The sequence below is a fragment of the Lupinus angustifolius genome, chromosome LG15 (assembly GCF_001865875.1).
Source record: "Lupinus angustifolius cultivar Tanjil chromosome LG15, LupAngTanjil_v1.0, whole genome shotgun sequence".
NCBI classification, from domain to species: Eukaryota; Viridiplantae; Streptophyta; class Magnoliopsida; order Fabales; family Fabaceae; genus Lupinus; species Lupinus angustifolius.
The window spans coordinates 1,581,063-1,590,287 of NC_032023.1; the positions used below are offsets into that span (position 1 = coordinate 1,581,063).

The window sequence follows — 9,225 nt, forward strand, 5'->3', positions numbered from 1 at the left end:
AACCTCTAGAGAGATATGGCTTTGAGGATATGGCTTCAGTTGCTCTCCATATCATTTCAGGAGATCCATGTAGCTTTCAAGGGGCTATAAACTGCCAGGAGAAAGAACAATGGATGAGTGCCATGATGGAGGAAATGGAGTCTCTACAGAAGAACCAAACTTGGGAGCTTGTTCCATTGCCCCCAGACAAGCGTGCAGTTGGGTGCAAGTGGGTGTACAAGAGGAAGCCAGCAGTATCAGAAAAAGAAGGGGAAAAATTCAAGGCTCGTCTTGTAGCAAAAGGGTATTCACAGCAGAAGGGGATCGACTACAATGAGATTTTCTCCCCAGTGGTGAGACACACTTCTATCAGGGCAGTGCTTGCCTTGGTAGCCAGCTGGGATATGCACTTAGAACAGATGGATGTGAAGACTGCCTTTCTCCATGGTGAATTAGAGGAGAAAATTTACATGACACAACCAGAGGGGTTCAGTGCAGCTGGACAGAGTCACTTGGTTTGCAAGTTGAAGAAGTCTCTATATGGGTTGAAGCAGTCTCCCAGACAGTGGTACAAGCGGTTTGACACTTATATGTTGAAGCTTGGTTATAAGCGTTGTGAGTATGATTGCTGTGTTTATGTGAGAAGCCTTGACGATGGTTCGTTTATTTTTCTGTTACTTTATGTTGATGATATGTTGATTGCTGCTAATCATTTGAGTGATATCAATGAGCTGAAAGTCATGCTAGGTAAGGAGTTTGACATGAAAGATTTAGGGGCTGCTAGGAAGATTCTTGGGATGGAGATTCACAGGGATAGGGGAGCTAGAAAACTATGGCTCTCCCAGCAAAGCTATGTTGAAAAGATCTTAGAGAGATTTGATATGAGCAATGCTAAAGTAGTGAGCACTCCATTGGCAAATCACTTCAAGCTTTCCCTAGATCAGTGTCCAAAGACAGATGAAGAGAAGAAATACATGTCAAAGGTTCCATATGCCAGTGTAGTGGGTTGTTTGATGTATGCTATGGTTTGTACTAGACCGGACTTGGCACAAGCAGTTAGTCAAGTATGCAAGTACATGTCGAAACCAGGGAAGCAACATTGGGAAGCAGTCAAATGGATTTTCAGATATTTGAAGGGGACTACAGGTCTCGGTATCATGTTTGGCAGCCAACAGAGTAAGCCTTCAGTTATTGGTTATGTTGATTCGGACTATGCAGGAGACTTGGATGATAGAAGGTCCACAACGGGGTTTGTCTTCACCCTTGCAGGTGGACCAATTATGTGGAGATCATCAGTTCAGTCTGTTGTTGCTATGTCCACAACTGAAGCAGAGTACATGGCAGCTGGTGAAGCTTCTAAGGAAGCCTTGTGGCTTATGGGACTAGTAAATGAGTTAGGCATTGAGCAAGGTGGAGTTTCGCTGCATTGTGACAGTCAGAGTGCTATCTTCTTAGCAAAGAATCAGGTGTATCATGCTAGAACCAAACATATTGATGTGAGATTTCATAAGATCAGAGAGTTGGTAGCTTGTGGGCAGATACTATTGCAGAAGGTTCACACTTCAGAAAATGCAGCTGATATGTTAACCAAACCGGTTACTGTGGACAAGTTCAGGCATTGCCTGAGCTTGTTGAACATTCACTGATGATGAACTATGGAGCGCCCCCAACCCAATGGCGGAAGATGGAGATTGATGATATTCGCCAAGGTGGAGATTGTTGTGCAATGACTCATATCTCTAGATAACAGCAATACAAGTTATGGGCTTGGACTGATGTAAAGGGGTTGGGGTAGAAGGCTATATATATTGATGTTATGTAGACCTAATGTAACAAGGAGAAGAATAGTAAAACACTAATCCTTATTCTCTAATAATATATAGTGGTAGCCGCTCAACGTTCCCGGGGATGTAGGCACAATTGGCCGAACCTCGTTACCAAATCTCTTGTGTTATTCTCTTGTCTCTATACTCTTTACTATTTGATTGTTCGCTTGTTCCCAACACAAATAACAACCCCAAAAGAACTTTGTTGTGCTTGACCAGGTAAAGTGTATTTATCAATAGCCCCCTCAAGCTGGAGTAAATGTTGATGACTCCAAGCTTGGTTAGAAGATATCGAAATGGTTGAGGATCAAGGGGTTTAGTGAGAATGTCAGCATATTGTTCTTTGGATGCAATTGGTAAAAGGTGAAACAATTTTTGTTAGTTTTTTACGAACTATGTGGTAGTCAATTTCAATGTGTTTGGTCATTTCATGGAAGACATTGTTATTACCTATATGGCAAGCAGAAGCATTATCACATAATAGAACAGCAGGGGTAGTATCAGGTAGAAGGAAGGATTCAATCAAGAGGATCTTGCTTCAGTGTGTTGTTTCTTTGATTTCCAGGATATTAAGGAATTTCCTAAGAAAACACAGTAACCTATGATGGACTTTCTTGTGTCCAGGCATGCTGCCCAATCTAAATTAGAGAAGGCCTTGAATTGAAGAATAGGAGATGATGGATAAAATAGACCTTGTCTAGGAGAATACTTGATGTATCTTAATACTATTGTCAAAGTTGTAGTGAGTATGTGTTGGAGAAGACATAAACTGACTCAGTTGTTGGACAACATAACTGAGATCAGGTTTGGTGTTTGTTAAATAAAGGAGCATGTCAACAAGTCTTCTGTAGAGGGCAACATCTAGATAGGGATCACCATCTGCTTGATGCAGCTTGGAGGTTCTGACCATAAGAGTAATGAATGGCTTTGAAGCAATGAAGCCAGTATCTGGAAGTATATCTAAGGCATATTTCCTTTGTGATAGAGTGATGCCCTTTTGGGATCTAGAAATTTCCAAGCCAAGAAAGTACTTAAGAGGACCAAGGTCCTTAATCTTGAACAAGTCATTGAGATGACTTTTGACAAACAAAATTTCAGGTTTATTAGTGCCTACAAGGATTAGATCATTAACATAAATGAGTAAAATATTGATTCTAGCATCATGATGTTTAATGAAAAGGTAGTGATCATGTTGGGATTATTTGTATCCCAAAGAATGGAGGGTGGAAGATAGTTTATCATACCATTGGTCGCCAGTCTGTTTTAATCCATAGATGGATTTATGTAGATGGCAAACCTAGTTTGATTGATGACCAACAACACCAGGAGGGATGTGCATGTAAACTTCTTCATGAAGATCTTCAAGTAAGAAGGCATTGTTGATATCCAACTGATGAAGATACTAATTTTGGCAGGAAGCTATAGCTAATAGAAACCTAACAGTGGTGAGTTTTACTACAGGGGCAAAAGTTTCAAAATAGTCAAGGCCCTCAATTTGAGTGTAGACCTTGACCACAAGCCTAACTTTGTATCTTTCAATATTGTCATCTGAGTTGTACTTGATCTTGAAAACTCATTTGGCTCCTATAGTAGTTTTTCCACGGGGAGGGTTACTATGGACCAAGTTTGGTTTAGTTCTAAGGCATTGAGCTCATATTTCATGGTTGTGATCTAGTTTTGGGATTTAACATCCTTGTTATAAGTCGTTGGTTCAGTGTGTAAGGTTAAATGGTTGAGATTAGTAGGGAAGTGGATTGATAGGAGAGGACAGATGATAAGGGATGGTTGATAGCTGTAGATAGAGTATGAGAGGTATTGTGTTGGATATCATAATGAAAGTCCTTAAGATAGATTGGGGGTTGTCTTTATCTAGCAGATCTTCATGGAGGAATTGATGAATGTGAAAGAAGGATGGATGTAGGTGTAGGATTATTATGAAGGGTTTCAGTATTCAGGTTAATGTTTAGATGTTAGGATTTGGTGTTGGGGATGGACACCATAATGTCATCATATGTTAAAAAATCTAGTATATAGGTGGTATCATTGGTAGAATGTGTGTTAGGAGGAGTTAGGTGGGCATAGGGAAAGCAATGTTCATGGAAAACAACATCTCTTGAGAGAAAAGTCTGCATGGAGTGTAGGTCAAGCAACGAATAACCTTTTTGGTTAAGGGTGCAAGCAAAGTAGAGGCTGCCAAAGACTCTTAAATTTTCTAAAGAGGGTTCTTTGTTGAACAATAGAGAAAAAGGAGATTTGTATTTGAGAATCTTTCTAGGGAGCCTATTTATAAGGTAGGTGGCATGCTTAACAGCATAGCCCTAATAGGCATTGGGAAGGTGGGATTGAAAGAGAATGGATCTAGTGACATTCAATAAATGTATATTCTTTCTCTCCACAATAGAATTCTTTTGTGGTTTGGCCACACATCTGGTCTGATGTATGATGCCTAAGCTTTGATAGTAGTATTTCATAGAAAATTCAAGGTGATTGTCACTTCTAATGGTTCTAACAGCCGTATCAAACTGAGTCTTGACCAGTTGCACAAAATGTTTCACTAAGGGTCTAGTTTCAGTCTTGGATTCCAATAAGTAAAGCCAAGTATGTCTACTATAATCATCAATAACAGTGAGGAGATATTTATGGCCATGGATGGAAGGGGTAAAAATAGGACCCAACTATCCATGTGCACAATATCAAAGGGTAGTTTACTTTTATGCATAACCTTTGGAAATGGGAGCCTAGTTAGCTTACCCATGTAGCAGAATTCACATATCTTGGCAGAATCAAATTGTTGATAAGAGAATTTTTTGCTGATAGTATGTAAAACATTATTATAAAGATGGCCTAGCCTAGAGTGCCACAAGTCAAAAGAAGAATTTGCATGAGGAATATCAGTAAGATTATGAACAAAATGTTGAGTAAAACTAATTAAGTGGTCTTGAAGGTGTCTTGAACACATATAAGGCTTTAAATGCTTCAACATGTCCAATCATCTTCTAGGTAGTCATATCCTGAATAAGGCAATGAGAACTGTCAAATGTTAATCTGCAATGTAATGAGTTGGTGAGTTTGTGAGTGGAAATCAAATTGAAATGAAATTCAGGTATATGCAGAACATTGTATAAGGTAAGGTCAGGAGACAAAATGTTATTTCCTAAGTGTTTAGCAGTGATCATTGATCCATTAGGTAATTTTATAATTATTGGTCTAATAGAATGATAGGTATCAAAATTTGATATGAAAAGGCTTACATGGTCAGTGGCTCTTGTGTCAAGGATCCACTGACTGAAGTTACATGGTTGATGATTAGAATCATCTTGGATAGATTAAGCACCATTTTCTGGATTGTTGATCTATTTGATATTGTGATTTGAGGGCATGACCTCGGCTTGCTGGAAAAGGCTAGCAAGTCGGGTATAATGTTTTGGATTGAATTGGAGGCAATGTTGCTTGGGTTTATCCACATGATCCTCTATCTATTTGGTTTTTGTAATGTTGTTTACAACTTCATTTGATCTGGACTTATTGTAGTTAGGTGGATATTCATGCTTGTGATAGCAAAGTTGGTTCTGAAATTTTTGTATATTCCTCCAAATCTTCCTCTTCCTCTACCTTTTGAAGAGCTATTTCTCCCAAATGGAGCTCTCCAAAATTGCTCTTTGCCCCTAGAGCTAAAACGAGTTCTTGACTCAGGAATAATTGGTGCAACCAGTTGAGTTTCAGCTTGAGCAACCGAAGAGAAAACTTTGTTAAATAAGGGTGAAGGTTCAATAAAAAAGATTTGGGACTTGGTGGTTTGGTATTGATCACTCAAACCCTTCAAGTAGCAAATCACATACTCGGATTACTTGTGATTGTTGATGCTTTTGAAGAGGTTACATTTGCACTATATATCACAAGTGCATGTAGGTGTATCTCTAAGAGATTCTAAGTCTTTCCAAAGAGTTTTTAAGGCTGTGAAGTAGGTTGAAACATCCTTATCACCATGTTTGGTGGAGTTAACTTCTTATAGCAAATTAGACATCTTGAAATAGTCCCATTTTGAAAACTTCTCTCTTAAATCCTGCCATAAATCTTTAGCAGTATCTATATACACTATGATTTGTGCAATTTGTGAGAAGAGAGATCTTGTGATCCAAGAAACAACCAAGTTGTTTCACCTCTCCCATATATCATATCTAGCTTCTGTGGTATTTGATTTTGTGATAGAGCCATCCACAAACTTGTATTTAGTCATGCTTGACCATGAGCATCAAGTCACAATGCCCATGCATTGGCTTGGCTTCTGGTCGTGAATGATTGCCAACTTGGCTGCATCATTCGTTGTCGTGATCATGCCAATCTGGTGTGCATTATGCATGCTAGATGCATTAAATGTCTACATCGTGGCTTGAGGCATGACTGCGAGTGGCACACTGATATGGTGCATTCTAATTGAACCACACATCTCATGTGTCTCGGTTCAAATTTCATCTTCTGACCTTATCTTGGTTGATCCCCCTGCCCCCCGCAAGTTGGAGCATAAATATTGAAGAGGCACAACTTGAGATGAATGTTGGCATAGTTCTTGGCACCTAGATGTTTAGTAAGAACATTTGCAAGTTGTAAATTTGAAGTGATGGGTAGGAGTTTAAAAGATCCTTTGGCATATTCTTCTCTAACTATATGGCAATCCAGTTCAATGTCTTTTGTCATTTCATAAAGTACGAGATTGGAGGCATGTTGAGAGAAAATTGATTATCACAATACATGGTTGTTGGATCAAAAGATAAGAGATGAAGATCATGAAGTAGGTATATGAGTCATTTGATCTCATATGTGGTGATTTCCATTGCCCCGTATTAAGCTTCAAGAAAACTCTTGGAAATTGTTCTCTTCTTGTTAGATTTCCATGAAACAAGTGACTTACCTAAGTAGATGCATCAGCCAGTGATTGATCTCCTTGTATCTAGGCAAGAAGCTCAATCACTATATGCTATTATGTGAATAATATAGGTTGTAGGGGAAAAATACCCAATGTTGGTGATCCTTTAAGATATTTAAGGACTTTAAGGGCAACATTATGATATGTTGAAGTAGGAATTGCCATGAATTGGAATACCCAGTGAACTTCAAAGGCTATATATGGACAGACACTAGAATGACATAGAAGTTAGGAACATACAAGACATTAAGTAAGGGAATAGAATCGGACAAAATTACAGTTCCACAAATAGATGTACTAACTTTACTTCCATTAGACAAGGTAATCATAACAAGTGAAACTAGATCTTTGCCTACTAAAGCTATTCAAATCATAAGTAATATGGTCAGTAGCTCTAGTATCAATTTACCAATCCACACATTTATTACATGTTGTTAAGGGCAATACAATATTAGTAGCTACTACACCATTAGAGATTGCAGAGTTGATCTTGCTAGTGTCACTCTTGTTCTGCCCAAACAATGCCAGAATGGATCTTACTTGATCATCAGTGAAACCATGACTCTTATTTCCCTTATCAACATAAATCTCCTCATTATGATGGAATGAACCATCTTGACCATGTTCAATCTCTATAGGAAATCTATTAGCAGCATTGGCTGACCTTCCTATTTTGTAGTGATAACCAAGTGGATATCCATGTTTTAGAAAGCATGTGTCCATTATATGGTTAGTTCTTTCATAGTGAGTACAAAACCTATCACCATTGCCTTTGGATGCACCAATATAAGGTATCTTGCCTCTCTCCCTAAAGGAACTACCTCCTCTACCTTTTTCCCTTGTGAATTAAAGGATCTGAACTTAGGACTTCCTTGTGAATTAACAGCCAATGCCTTTAAATCATAGAGAATTGGAGCATTAAACTGCCTCTCTTGTTCTATCAACATTGAAAACACCTTGCTAATGTTAGGAAGAGGCTTTATAAGCATAATTTGAGACCTAACATGAATATTAGTCATTCAATCCTTTAATGAATCGTATCACATAATCTTGTTCCTTATGCATCTTAACTAGGTCAATTAATCCACAAGTATAGGGATTAGCACACTTACAATGACATGTGACTCTATAATTCTCAATTTCCTCCTAAACAGTCTTCAATTGAGTGAAGTAATCAGAAATTGATTGATAACCTTGAGTCATCCTATAAAATTCTTCTTGAAGCTCAGCTATACGAAATACATCTCCATGTGAATATCTGTCATGGAGATCCTTGCATGCTTCAACCGCCTCATCAATCCAGAGAATGGATTTCACAATTGTTTCTTCAATAGAGTGTTGCAACCAGGACAACACCATAGTATTGCATCTGATCCATTGCTCATAAAGAGGATGAGACAAATGTCTAATGGTTCAATTAAAAATTACGATTTAAAAAAAGAGAAGGATTACAAATTCAGTTAAAAATTCAATTAAAAAAAGAGAAGGATTACAAATGTCTAATTAAAAAAAGATTCAATTAAAAATTCAGTTATTGAAATGAGAAGGATTACAAAATCTCATTATTGTCGTATTTCATCCAATAGTTACGATTTAAAAATAAACCCTCTTATCTTTTAAATGAAACCCATCAGTTTAATTTAAGATCAGACAAAAACAATAAACCTTTTTTGTAGTGGAGAAACTATAATGAAAATGATATTACTGTACATTTAGAAGCCAAATCTTTAGAGATGAAAGTAACAATACCTGCGCCCAAAATCAACAAAAGAGACAAAATCAACAAAAGACATGTTTTGCAGTTGTGACAAGCCATTCTTCTGGGGTTGCACCTTTCTTTTTGACTGTTGACAATGTGAAATATATATTGCTATGTATATATATAATTTTCTCTCAACACTCAATTTTATCTGGCCAAAAAATAATCCAAAACCAATTTTTCCATAAATAGTTTTTTGGTAAGATAAATTAAAGATTGCAATATGGAAAATGCAAATCTCATCAATCAAGTAACTTTCATATGAATTGGATTACGTTGCATGAATTACTTTAAAAATAATTAAATCTTTAAAGATTCAATTTTTATTCAAATATGATCAAGGGTATAATTTACTCAAATTTAAGTGACTTAATGATCACTTATTAGTTAGAATAAGTTTTAAAAGGTTTACCATGTCAAATATCAATAATTTTCGTGTACGTGATATGTAACGCCCCGAAAAATACTTCTCAAAAACATTGCGGAAAAATGGGTACATTTTTTTTTTGAAATGGGGATGTATAAAATTGTTTCCTTTTAAAACCTTCATTTTCCGGGACATCACTTTAAGTAACTCAAATGCGGAAAATCAACTTATCGTTATCGAATGATAACTTAACCTGATTCACAATTTCCTGAATAACACAATGCATATAAACGGTTAAGTCATCTTTAGTTCATACAAACTAAATCAACAAAGGCGGAAACTACATCGCCACTAACATATACCAAATCCA

General features: G+C 37.2%; 1 long non-coding RNA gene across 1 annotated transcript in view; it reads right to left on the reverse strand.

Annotated features, from left to right (window-relative positions):
- LOC109327895 overlaps positions 1-8,561 on the reverse strand; it is a 13,278-nt gene extending 4,717 nt beyond the window's left edge. Inside the window, exon 1 of the long non-coding RNA XR_002105365.1 lies at positions 8,479-8,561. This is a non-coding gene — a long non-coding RNA (uncharacterized LOC109327895). The remainder of the gene's footprint in view (positions 1-8,478) is intronic.